The sequence below is a fragment of the Phoca vitulina genome, unplaced genomic scaffold, assembly GCF_004348235.1.
Source record: "Phoca vitulina isolate PV1807 unplaced genomic scaffold, GSC_HSeal_1.0 scaffold42, whole genome shotgun sequence".
Classification (NCBI taxonomy): Eukaryota; Metazoa; Chordata; class Mammalia; order Carnivora; family Phocidae; genus Phoca; species Phoca vitulina.
This window is the reverse complement of record NW_022589745.1, coordinates 3,108,319-3,122,567: the sequence shown is the minus strand read 5'-3', so window position 1 is coordinate 3,122,567 and position 14,249 is coordinate 3,108,319. Positions and strand designations below refer to the sequence as shown.

The following is a 14,249-nucleotide window of genomic DNA, read 5'->3' as shown; positions in this document are numbered from 1 at the left end:
TTTATTTTGTCTATCATTATAAATTAGATGCATCAAGTTCAGTTGACAAAAATATGTCTTTTATAATAAATAGTTTAATTTTTAAAACATTTGTAATAATAGTACTTCACAATAAATATTTTAATAGAAGTATTGTATAATGAATATTTTAATCAAAATCATGCTTATGATTAAAATAAGTAGGAAATAAAATTTTAATAACAAATAATATCCTCCACTCCCTAGCCCCACTCCTTTTCTCATTCCTCAAATATAGCCAATTTTAACTCTTTTAGCTCTTTGTTCTGTTATTTTCTTTACTTCTCTAGATGACACTGCTGCCATTTTATTGTATCCTATAGACATTATCTCTTTACACCTTTCTACAATGAAGGTTTACTTGGTTGCTTTCCCCATATCCTTCTCTGTATCTGCCCAGTGTAGTTATATTTACTTTAACATTCTCTGTGCCAGCCACTTTTCAAGGGCCACTCTCCTTCTTAAGGCTCCAGGGAAGGATTCTTCCTCTCCTTTCCAGCTTTTGGTATTTGCCAGCAATCTCGAAGTCCCCTGGCTTATGGCTACATCCCTCCAGTCTCTGTCTGTCATCACATGGCCTGCCCTTGTGTGTCCCCATCTCTGTGTCTTTTCTCTTCCTACAAGGATGGCAGTCACATTGGAGTAGGACAAACCTACTGCAGTATGACTTCATTTTAACTAATTATATCCACAACAACCTTATTTCCAAATAAAGTCATATTCTGAGGTATGAATAGTGAAAACTTCAACATTTATTTTCAGAAGACACAATACAAACCATGGTACTCTCTTTCTCTCTTTAGTTTTATTGTTCTTCTCCTCATCTTTTTGTTGCTTCCTCTACTCCTTCTACATCGTGAGATTTTTCTTTATTTTCCAAAACCCCTGTTACATTTTTATTCTGGTAATTATATGTCTAATTGGTGAATAGTTATTTCTCAGTTTTAGGTAGTTCCTTTCCTGATTTTTTTCACTCAGAACTGTCCAAATATTCTATTTAGAATAATACCTATTTTGGGGCACCTTGGTGGCTCAGTTGGTTAAGCGTCTGACTCTTGATTTTGGCTCAGGTCATGATCTCAGAGTCATGAGATTGAGCCCCGTGTGGGGCTCCGCACTGGGCATGGAGCCTGTTTAAGATTCTCTCTCTCCCTCTCCCTCTGCCTCTGTTCCTCCCTCACCCCCCCAAAAAAGGATAACACCCATTTACCTTTGCTTTTTATGAATAATTAGTTTTTCTGTTTATCTTTTATCCCTTTTTATTGTTAGAAGTTCTCCTCAAATCTTGGCTGATCATTAGGTGACCCTTTATATCTCAGTGCGAGACCTGGGGATGTGCTTTCACCAATCTGTGTGCATGGGAGAAGTTCCTTACGTGAGCTGTATTTTCATGTAGACTGATATCCACTTTCCACTCTTTCCACCTTTGTGATTTTAAAAAAAGGAACTATATTGCTGTCATTATAGGAGGATCTCAGAGTAGATAAAATATAACAGGATTACTGATGGATTGGGTGTGTGGGTTCCATCTGCAATATTTGCTATATTTTTAAGGATTCTGAAAAAAAATGATACTAAAAAGATGCCCCAGTCCAGGCATCTGTTAAATTTAATTTAAACTCCAGTAGTCTTTGCTTATTCCAGTTGAAAACAATAAGACCACATAATGCTGAATTTGCAGACCCTGATAATTTTATAAAGCTTTACAGTGGCATCCATTTTGGCTCCCTAATTTTCATATATTATCATGTGTTAATCAATTCAGTGTTTGACACTTAACAAAATGATTTGAAAAACACAACTACAGAATTACCATTTTATTCAAAAGAGATTCTTGTTAGTGAAGTTCACTCATCATATGGGCCAGGTTTATTTTGTCCATCAAGCAAAATGATTGCTTTAATAAGGAGATCCTTTATATCCATTTAAAGAGAAATACTACCGCATGAAGATTTTGATTAGTTTTTTCCTGCACTTTTACTTGGATAATGTGGTTCCTGATCCTCAGGTGCTTCCCTTATGATGATAGAAGAGAAGGAAACTCATTACATTCCCATCTGTCAACTCTTCTGTTAACTAGGGACGTGGTTTCCATTTTTCTGCAAACAATGAAGTTCTATTTGGAGGGTTAACTATATGGTTTCACACACGATCTGCCAAGGCTGTTTTCATTAATGATATTAATACTGCCCACAATTGTTATTTTAAAATATTCTTTGCTCTTCTCTTGATATTAGAGAGAGAACATGTATAAAATTATCTTAGACTCCAGGTCCGGCATGAAAAGAAATAAAGTTAAATAAATGGCTACCCTGTTGAAAGATTCAGAAGTATTTATTTACATTTAACCTGCCTTTTTCAGACATGGCTTCCTGGCTGCCAAGCAGTGTCACAAGGAGACCCAATACTTCCTCCAGAGCTGAGACTTGATGAGATCCCCCTGAAACACAAATTATCAAAATAATTCACAAGGTTATTGTTTCCACGAGGCAAGTCCATACAATGTTCTTCAAAAGGGGTCTTTTGTGCCAGCAGATCCTCAACTTCTGTGAACCCAAAGCCTGGCTTGGACAGACTTCAGGCCGGGCTGAAGCCCGAGGCAACACGTGGTGGTTGTCCTCCCTTTGGGTCTCACAACCAACCGTGGCCAATAAAGGCTTAAAATAGCTGGTCTTGCTAGGGATCAGAATAGTCACTGTTTTCAAAATGAAGAGATTCCCACAGAAGTAAGTCACTCTTCACATTTGTCATCATAAAAGTATGCTTTTAGGGTAAATAATTTTCAAACATGAGATATACAGTCTAGTTTTGATTTGCAAGATGATAGGTCTACCTCTCAGATATTTACTAGTCACTATTTGTGTTAACATGCCAACAGTCATATACCTCTTTGAAGTAAAGTATTTATAAAGGTATGAAATATCTTTGAGGTACTATTTCTGTGTCTGCTCCACAACTGTGAGTTAGCGATCTGGATGAAATTAATGTTTAACTAACATAATGACTGGTAACTTACAGACACTGTGTTTAACAAAATTGTAAGAAACCATCCTTTAATATGGATTATGTGATCATATATGCTGATCTTGTCATATATGTGATCATATATGCTGAACAAAGAGCATATGAAGTGATGCTTTAAAAGCATAAGCTCCAGCCTCTGATGGCCTGTCTCTGCCCCTCACCTTCCCCAGCACCTTCCAACTTGGCACATGACAAGGCCAGGTGGCTGACAGTTGGAGAAATCGAAACTCCTACAACATGGGGGCACAACATATGTTTCAAAATGTTTTTTAAGTCTGTTGTTTGAAGCCACTGAGAACAAACTGAGGGGTATTTGGCTTTTGAAAGAATGAAGCATAGTCACTGAGTGAGATCCAGATTCAAATGGCTTTTTCATTGAGAGAACTTCCCGGTTGATCCCACATAAGTATGGGTCTGGAACTCAAACAGAATCTACAGTCATCCTGGCTTGAAGCAACAGAGAACCAGGTTTGGGGATGTCAGAGTGGCTGGAATCAGTAAAAAATCCCTGAGTGGAGGACACCACAGAAGAGTAGCCCCCAAATCTGTGTATAGTATCCTCGGCTGATGTCCAAACTACAGATGTGCTGTTGAGACTGTAAGAACCCAGACAGAAAGGCAGCAAGATGGGGATGGAACCAGAGCAAAGACCACAGGTTCGGCCCACAGAAGGGAGACATGATTTGGAGACCCGACACATGCCAGACAGAGGAGCTTAGGAAACACTTTGGGCTTTCCCAATATTTGCCCTACCAGAGTGTGAGACCAAGCAAGCTTCTACAAGTTCAAGGCCATCAGACAGTGATTTAACTGCCTCCCAGAATGAAAGTCAGTCTGCTCAGAGGATCATGCCCATGCATCCTCTGCAATGTTCACTATGCAGTAAAAAAAGTAAGAGATTTGTGGAAATAGAGGAAAATTTGAACAATGGTGAAGAAAAAAAAAGTTACTATAAACAGACCCTAAAATGACCTCCCAATGTTGGAAATAGCAGACAAGAAATTTAAAGCAGCTGCTATGAACATGACCAAGAACTTGCATAGAATGACAGTCACAGTGAGTGAGCACAAAAAGAATCTTAACTGGAAAATGAAGCTATTAAAAAAAATGAAAATTCTAGACATGAAAGTTACAATATTTGAAATGAAAATATAACAATATGGGTTTAGCAGAAAGAAGGGCCAGTAAACATAAGTAATAAATAATTTGAGAACAAAAGACAGAGGAAAAGATAATGTGCCACAACATGAAAAAGAAAGAAGGATAAAGCAAAGTAAAGAGCACTTCCTTCTGACAAATCAAAAAAATGAAATAACACATTTTTCTACTGGAGCCGTTCCACTGGAGTTCATGAGACAGCTAATACCCCCCATAACTTACTTCATATTTTTACATTTATTATTACGTTTATTATATGTTTTACTTATGAATATATGAGAGGAATTTTTGTACTTTTTTTAAACTGAAGAAGAACCTGAGTTTCAAAGAGATTATATGATTTATCCAATGTCCAAGTTCAGAAGCCTACAGTTTCCAATATACAAGATATTCTAATATACAGCAGATTCTAAACCCAGACCCTTTTGTCACCCAAGGATTTATACATAAGAACTTACAGTTTTTAGGCATAAATGCATACTGGTTAAATAATGAGAGTATTAAGTGAGTAGTATTTTATGTCTTAATGAGATTTTTCTGAAGATTATGCCTACACTGTATGTATTATCTTGAATTATGAAATTTTCAGGGCTTAGTCTGTAGGGAAAAAGTGATTTAAGGCAGAAGAGACCTTCATACACAACCTTAAATTTAGAATGATTCCAGGACAGGCTGCTCTCATGAACCAGTGTTTTAGGACATACAGGCACTCACACGAAGTTTTAAAGACAATTTAATAGAACGTATCCTAAACCAAATAAACTGTAAACACCCAAAATATAAATTTATAACCTCACCTCCTGGCTAATTACAGAAAGGGATATAAAACAATAATAAAATAAAACATTTGTTATTTAAATTGCAAAGACAATTGAAAAAATATTTTCATATAGTGCTGGTAGTAATGCAAGTTACAGCAATTCCTGAAGAAAAGTTAAGAAAGTAGATAAAAAGAATCATATGTAAAAATGTGGATATACACTCAAGATGTATTAGTAGTCAAGGTTATTGTGCAAACATTAAACTTATATTGACTTAGTCATGTAACTTAACACTTAACATATTAATCAAAAGGACAACACAGGGGCGCCTGGGTGGCTCAGTCGGTTAAGCGGCTGCCTTCGGCTCAGGTCATGATCCCAGGGTCCTGGGATCAAGCCCCGCGTCAGGCTCCCTGCTCAGTGGAGAGTCTGCTTCTCCCTCTCCCTCTGCCTGCCTCTCTGCCTACTTGTGCTCTCTCTCTATCTCTCTGTCAAATAAATAAATAAAATCTTTAAAAAAAAAAAAAAAAGGACAACACAAATACAGATGTATACCATCTCAATTTGCACAAGGCAATATGTAGAATAAAATAGAAAGAGGTATAACATACCTCTTGGTGGTAGGGATATGGTAATTTTATGTATATATTAGGCTTTTACAAACATTCATTCATTCATCCTACCAGCAATATCAGTTACAACATTTTATGATAAGAAAAACATTTTAAACTATTATTGCCCATTAGGTAGTCCGTAATAACTTATCTTCCGTATATACTCCTTTTCTCCTGAACTTGATCTTTTTGAAATTGTACTCATTCTCCAAAGTACAGCTTGGGTAATTGTCTCAAGATGTATTTAGAACATATAGAGTGTAAATAAGTAAATTATATCTCCCACGGTTTTTCTTTGGTCAGACCTTTCCTGACTCCCTCGGTGCAGGGCAAAACCAAGAACGCTGTGATTTCTGGTTCCCGATCACACTTCGCTCCTCTTCCACATTTCTTCCAGCAACTCAACAGTAGTAAGTTCCAAATTTTCAGGAGAAGGATTATAGAACACTTAATATTCTGTTCTCCAGAAGATCTCTTAGAGCACCTCGCACAGAGGAGGTATGCCAATAGACTTTATGCTGCTTTGAAATCTTTGGCTCTTTTTAAAAACAACAGTTGAAAACCTTGTGGCAGGATCAAGGAAACAAAGTGAAGAAAATTAAAAATTGATGGAGTAATGGTTTGCTTTTCTTTCAAAGGTGATGTGACATTTTCATTTCTTTCAAAAAAGCCTAAATTTGTTGGATATATCCCCTGCCATGCTCCATTTCCAGAAATTAGATAAAACACTATGCATGTATATTTAGTTCTATATAAGTTCTATATATTTAATTTTATTTCACACTTTCCCTGTAGAATCTAAACTGTATTTAGAAGTTAACCACTGCACTCCACATCTAATTAAGGATGTAAGGGTTGATATTCAAGGAACATAATCTCCACTGTAGTCCATTATATTTTTTAAAGAAATACTTGAGACATATAGTCCCACAGACTATTTGCAGTGAGAAAAAAAGAAATATTTCTTTCATGCAGACATTAAGTTTTTTATGCTCAATAGGTATATATATACACACATGTAGAACTATTTTTAATTAGTCCTTCCATATCATCCCATTAGAACCCATGCAACCCTGTGAGGTAGGTAGCTTTATTAACTACATATGAAAGCAAGGGAAACAGTTGATGGGAGTTACCATTTTTTTGGCAACTAGCATATCTAGTTGAAGTAAGTTGAACGGAAAAGGACACCTTATTATAAAGATATAGGAATGGGCCACAGAAGGTCTTTGTTCGTTGTGTCCATCTCTTGGCTCCCCGCTGGTGCCATTCTGTTCTCCTTCTTGCTCTCTCACCATCTCTTGATGGGGTTCTATGTGTCTGCTTCTTGTGGAAGGGGGAGAAACATGCCAAGGCCACAGGCCCCATTTTACAAGGCACAGGCTCATCTTGAAGAGAGACAGTCTTCTTTCGTCCAAATTCCCCACAAGAGGGGCTTTCTATAGGCCCAGCGTAGCTCGGGTCCACCACCTACGCTTGGACCCCTTAGGCCATGGGTACAGTGGTCAGAGCTGAGACCTCACTACATGGCTGGCTGTATTGCTGGCCACATGAGTGGAGACAGGGTGTAAGTGGACCCAGGAGGAAGAGGAGGCATTAGGTAGGTATTTCCTTCCCTGCAAGATGTCCAGACCCAGTCACGTGGGGAGCATCACAGAGCCTCGGAGAAGAAGCCAACTGGAGGACCACCCTCGACTTCCAGATGGGAGGATTCTTTCTTGCTAAAGGAAGAGGAAATGTTTTGACAGGAACCAAGATTGGGAATCTAGATTGAAATCTCTGGCTCAGTGTTCTATTTTCTGAGTGAGAATGAGTCTGGGATTTAAATGAGTCCAGGAGAGCTTTAGCCAGAGAGGGAACATGAAGTATTAGCCCTCCCAGGTCTTGACTGAAGGGATACTATTGAAGGTGGAAGAATTTTTTTTTCTTTGTATATATGGAAAAAGGCATTAACTTTAACCATAGCAATACCACATCTTGATTTGCATGCTATGGACTATGCATCATTTTATTATTAAATAAAACCATGATTTTACTCTCCCTATTTTACTGATAAGGAATATGGGGCAACGGTTAAGAGAATTGTCTCAAAACATAAAGTTAATGACAGAGAGGGCCAGCATGTATCTTCATGAGTTAAAGGTGGTTCCTAGATCACTCAGGCAGGTCTGGAGGGTCAGGAGTAGGATGCGTCCCCTGACGCCATCTGGGTGGCCCCAAACAGGGCAGCACAAACACAGATGTACGCCATCTCAGTTTGTGTGAAACATGGGAGCAGTGCTGACTTCTGGCTGAGTGTGGAGGACTGATGGTGTCAGACTCAGCTTGCTGGAATAGGAGAGCGTATAATGAAGAAGTCCAGAAACTGTTTCTTTGAGACTGAGATCACACAACACTTGAGTCACTGGGCTGGGCCCTGAGCACCCCCTGCACTGTTGGATGGTCACTTGTGCCATTGGCCCATCTAACATCTTCTAAGGGCAGGCTCCCCATTGCTGACCAGTGCCTTGCTTGGACTCCCAGGATACGTGCTGTCCTGTGTCAGCCAAGTGCACGTTCAGACCCGTGGAAACCAAGCCTCCTGGAGCAGGGGCCGACTGACAGGACAGAGACTCCTTCTGAGCAAGGAACTGGTTGTAGGTGCGCAAACACGGCTCAGAAAAAAGCAGAAGAAAGATGAGCAGTAAGAATGAATGGATTTTTATTGTCCAGACAGGAAGTTCTCCAGTGAAGTGTCCCCAGAGAGCAGCCCAGCAAGGTCTGAACTGCTGGGGGAGCTGTTTGAGCTTCAACCTAGAATTACGGAGAGCTGAATATTCAGGAGTCCTTAGGAATCACTTGAAAATGTCACCAAGGAAGACAGGATTCAGAAAAACCCAAACAGAGAAGGGGACTGCAGGCAAAGAGAGTCTCACTAATCATGTTGTTTGCAAGATGCCTGACAATAGATCTTTATTAGGTCATAATAATGAGGCATTTCTTAAGGGCTTAGATCAGAAACTGACCATAACCTGTAATCTCGGTTTAAAATTATGAGATAAAAATATGACAGCTTCCAAAATACAAATAACAGTTGGGACTGTGCATCCTTAGTCTTTGCTCTTACTAAACTTATTTAAATTAGTGCTGAAGGAAATCTCAATTATCCAACTACAGTGCATCCAATGGGCATGTGGCTTTATGAGTGCGTGCATCTTAAGTGACCCTACAGCAGAGAGACCACTGTGTGCTGTCTGCACGTACAGTAATGGTTACAAGTGACTGTCACCCCACGTCGGTCCCTCGCTGGGAATTAATGGGCAGTCTGTTGAAAGCCAACTCATATGTTCAAAGGTCATGATGATGTGACTTAGGCTCACATTTATCACAGGGATAAGATAAGACCCACTTTCTGTGAAAAGGCCAGCTTCAGAAAGAGCATCAGCATCAGTGTGTCAGCTGGTCTCTGGTGACTTTATTGTGTGCTGCACTTTCTTTATAGCCTGCCTTTGAAACCACCTGTCCAGGACACTTCCTGCTTGTGACAGTAACAGTTCCAGCATCCCACGGACACCACGCTAATTAGGACTATCCTCCACTCACTGAGAATACCTGACTCTGGCACATGGCCAGCAACAGGCAGACAAGGGTCCTGTTGCCACTCCAGTAAGAGAGGGGGAAGGATGCTTTCAAGTTGCTAATTGTTAGCCATGGAAGAGGGTTAGTGGGGAGCTGCCCGTGGGTAGAGTTAACTCAAATGCAAAAGACAGTATTAAGAAAGTCTTCTGTTCTGATGGGTGTGATTACAGAATGTAGAGTGTCAAAATACAGTGATGCAGCAATCCTCTTTCAGAAATATTTTGAAGCACCAAATAAAACAACCTTATTTTAATTTGATCTTATATTAAAATAGCTTTTTCAGTGGGCAGTGCTTTGGGAGTTAGGCTCCATTTTAGCATTGAATAAAAAACTTGCAGAGATTCAAGAGCCACATCAAGATAAAGAATCAAGTATAGTCATTTAGATGCAGCTCAAAGAGTGGAGGGCATTTATTCTTGTGATTGATCATGGATTAAGTTTTCTTTCTAAAAATCTTTTTAACATATAGTATTGCCTTCTCATTGATGTGATATAGATAACTGATGGTCTTGTTTTATTTTACAAAATAACTGAAATAGCATTCAAAAAAGAAACTTAAAATAAATATTATTGGAGCATCTCTGTAAAGAGACAAAACAATTTTTGCAAAATCTTCCAACCTCTCAACCTCTAGTATAAGCACCAACCAATTCACACTGCCTCTCTAAGGATGCAGACATATCATGAGTCCCCATTTGGAAGACCTAGAATTCCAAATGTGAATTTGGGACTTGAATTCTTACTGTACTAAGCATGCTTTTCATTGACATTATAAGAGTGCTTTATTTCACAGAATCTATACACCAAATTTTATAAATCTCTTTATAATTTCAATTTTCAAAGTTTCTTTTAGGTCAGAAGAAATTGTGGAATCCATCAACTTGAAGAAGTTGAGATTTCCTCAGAAAAATGCCTCATCTGTCTACCCTAGAGGCACCCAGCGCTCCTGAGTTGTGCGCTCTCCTCTATGCCACCCAAATCATGTGAACCATATTTCAAGAAGATTCCTAGAATGTTGTTTTGTACTACTTTAGTGGTTGAGGGAGCAGAGCTAATTTTAACTCACTTTTGAAAACTTGATCACCCAAAATAAATTGCATCCACAAAAATAATATTTGATATTTATGCAAAAAATGTTTTTATTAATAAGTCAACTTATGAATAATTCTCTTGCAGATGTCAACCAATTCAGTAGCTGTTCTGGCTTCCATGTTAGAACATATTCAAATTAAAAGTAAGTTCAATGTCTAAAACTAATGATGTAATGTATGGGGATTAACATAACAATAAAAAAAATTTAAAAAAAAAAAAAAGTAAGTTCATAGAAAGTTACACAGAAGATGAAAATAATTCCTGGGCCAGAGATTTTTCAAAACCACTTTTTTAAAAAGATTTTATGTATTTATTTGTCAGAGAGAGAGAGAGAGAGCACAAGCAGGGGGGCTGCAGGGTGAGAGGGAGAAGCAGGCTCCGGAGGAGGGACTCAATCCCAGGAACCTGGAATCATGACCTGAGCCGAAGGCAGATGCTTCACCGACTGAGCCACCCAGGTGCCCTCAAAACTACTTTTTCTTAAGAGTTTTATGTGTCTATTTACCCTTTATTTGTTAGTAAATATTTATATAAATACAGCAATCCTCCTCTAGAGCATCATTTTATTTTCCTACTAGTATTTCACTTACAGATCAAATTTTTTAAATCTAATTTCCCAATTATAGTCTTTGGAGTAGTCCAGCACTCTAAGACTTTATACCTAAAGGTCCATGTTTAAAATAGTAATAAACAGACAATGAACTTGTTCTGTATTATACTTAAATATTAGAGATTAATCACTGAGCTTATTTTTAGAGCGGTTGACCATCTTTTCAATTCTTTTCAAAGGAATATGTGGGGAATGTCTCAGAAATAAACTCATATTTAAGAACAAGAGCACAGAAGTAACAAACATTTCTCAAGATAGGAATTTTAAAAGAACTAAATTTAAAAAGTTAAAAACTAGTATGGTTTTAGGTAAAGGTTACAAAGCTACAAAAACTAGTCATGAATAAAAATGCTATCTTAATCTATATAGTACAATGTTTAAAGCTGAATTTTTAATAACTGTAAATATGCCATTAAGATACTCTTTCATTGTGTTTTATCTCTTTATGTTAATATGCATGTTTTAATTAAAATAAGCTGGAGATTTGGCATTTTATAACTAAGCTAAAGCAAGAGTATTTGGTTTTTTCCACGCCATTAGGGGGCGACGTCCCCCAGGGCACAGCCCGCCAAGTAACCCCAGGGAGGCTCAAGGCTTGGAATTGTGGCCTCTGCAATATACCCTCAATAAAACTATTCTCTTATCTTTTCTCCTCCCCTCATTCTGTTTTGCAAGTTGAATAGAGATAAGCCTGGTCAATGTTTACACCAGAGGTCAAGGATGCCTCAGGAGTTGCTTGAAGTCACTGAAGATAAATTTGCCAGTGAGACCCCTTCTCCCCTTGAAGCAAAAGGATGAGGGGCAGGGGAAACATGGCACCAAACCAGGCGACCTGATTGGGTTTAGTGAGCTTTAAACACACACACACACACACACACACACACACACACACACACACACTACCGTATAGTATATATAGCTCAGAACACCAGAATACCTGTTCAACCCACCAAAACAAATGTCAACAAACAGCAGAAACCTACTGTTTCTTGCAAAACCAGTATAGATGGAAGTGTTGGCTCCAGAGGGTCTTTCTCCCCAACCAGAGGATATCTCCATGAAGGAAGAGAACCTCAGCCAAGATTTCTATGATGCCTTGCTCTGCAAAACTGAAGACAGTGATAATGAGGACTGGGAGAACCCTCAGGTCCTCAGTGACCAGGTTAAGGCTGTCTACCAGGTAGGTAGATCTAAGGTCTCTAAGGCAATCCATAAATCCCCACTTCTTATGGAAGAGAGATACACTGACCCATGCGGCCCTCCTGGTGGATGGGCTGGTGGAGGCCACTCCAAGCTTAGGCTGCTGCAGGAGACCCTGTTCATAGGCATTGTCATCATGGACCCATTTTTACAGGTTGAGCTGGCTTCTCGTAAGAAGCTTCAACTGGTTGGAATTATTGCTCTGCTCTTGGCTTCCAAATATGAGATGTTTTCTCCAAATATTGAAGACTTCATTTACATCACAGACAATGCTTATACCAGTTCCCAAATCTGAGAAGTGGAAACACTGATTTTGAAAGAACTGAAATTTGAGTTGGGTCAACGTTTGCCACTACATTTTAGTGTGTGTGTGTGTGTGTGTGTGTGTGTGTGTGTGTATAATCAATTTAGATTTCTGGCTATTTGTTGTCATTACATCACACACACTATTTTACACACACTATTTTACAACAAGGTCTACTGGAATTTGGAGTTTTCAGTTCAGCTACTCTGGCAAAATTCCAATTGTGGGATTATACGTTCCCTGTTCTAACCCCTTCTATCCTGTTAATTCAAGAAATGGCAATCTTCACCTGTCTTATTTAGTTATTCGCCCCTGGTTACATTAGACTGTAGCATTAACTCATGGATTCCATTTTAATTTATCCATTGGTGACTCTAGGAGATACACACTCATCAACATAACCCCTAATTCTCACAGGCCAACTAACAGGACTTGGGTTCAGCTCTTTAATCTCCCTGGAGCTTCCTTTCCTGACATTCCCCACCCCACTCTTGGTATTCTAGAAACACCAGGTGTCTTGTAGCTCCTCACACTGTGTGGGTTCATGCTATCCCTCCTTCTTTTCTCGCTCCTTCCATATTTTCTTTGCCTGAATCACCCCTATTTGTCTTTCAATCCCAAGTGAAGCGTCTTCTCATCAAGGCTGTGTACTCATCCACGTGACCAAATTCAGTTGACTCTTTTCTCAAGGTGACAACATTATACTAGAATCAAATTGTGTTTATTTCTTTTTTTAAAAATGTATTTATTTGAGAGAGAGAGAGAGAGAGTGGGGGAAGGGCAGAGGGTAGGGGAGAGAGAGAATCTCAAGCAAACTCCACACTGAACAGGGAGCTCAATTCAGGGCCCAATCTCACGACCCTGAAATCATAACCTGAGACAAAATCAACAGTCAGACACTTAACTGACTGAGCTTCCCAGGCACCCCAAAGTGTGTTTATTTCTATTTCCCCACAAACTTATAAGCACTTTCAAAATAAGTACAAAGATAAGTCTTTCTCAAATCAGACCCCAAGCTCTGGTTTACAGTGACGACTTCTGTTATATTGAACTCAATTAATGCTGGGGAGGAAAATCAGATTGTGGAAACGGGATAACGTGGTTCCAAAGAATCCTGAAGTTAATAAGAATGAAAGAAAGAGAAAATATTGAGTTAGGCAAAAGAGAATTGAGTTGGTAGAAGATAATTATTTGTATGAAAAGGCAATAAGGAACATCCAGGGCTGACAATCAACAATGAGTTAAAACAGCATATTTCTATCCTTGGAAAAGGGCAAAAGCTAAAGGAAATGAATCAATAAGTTTATTTTAGTCCATGCATATTGTCTGAATTATATTTGTATCTCCTATGCTGCGACTCTCCATCCCTTCCACCCCATAGCTTGCTAAAATCATGACTGTCTGGTAGCAATGCTGGAGTGAGCAAATGAACAATAGCCAGGTACTGAGGCATTATTATATTTTCCTGATAGAGCAAACAATAAGCTATATATTTTATATCACAGCATAAAACTGTCCACATCCTGTATTAAGTGTCAGGTACAAACAATACTGCATTGATGTTCATACCAATATTGTATAACAATTCTTACTTCTCAGAATTGACAATGTTTTTTTTTTTTTTTAAGATTTTATTTATTTATTTGACAGAGAGAACACAAGCAGGGGGAGTGGGAGAGGGAGAAGCAGGCTTCCCACTGAGCAGGGAGCCCGACGTGGGACTCGATCCCAGGACCCTGGGATCATGACCTGAGCCTAAGGCAGATGCTTAACCGACTGAGCCACCCAGGCACCCCCAAAAGTGACAATGTTAAATTCCCTGCACAGCAAGAGGGAGAAAGGGGGAAGAA

At 38.9% G+C, this 14,249-nt stretch overlaps 1 pseudogene; it reads left to right on the top strand.

The window, feature by feature from the left end:
• Positions 1 to 14,249, top strand: part of LOC116648206 — a 39,882-nt pseudogene that overhangs the window by 21,629 nt on the left and 4,004 nt on the right.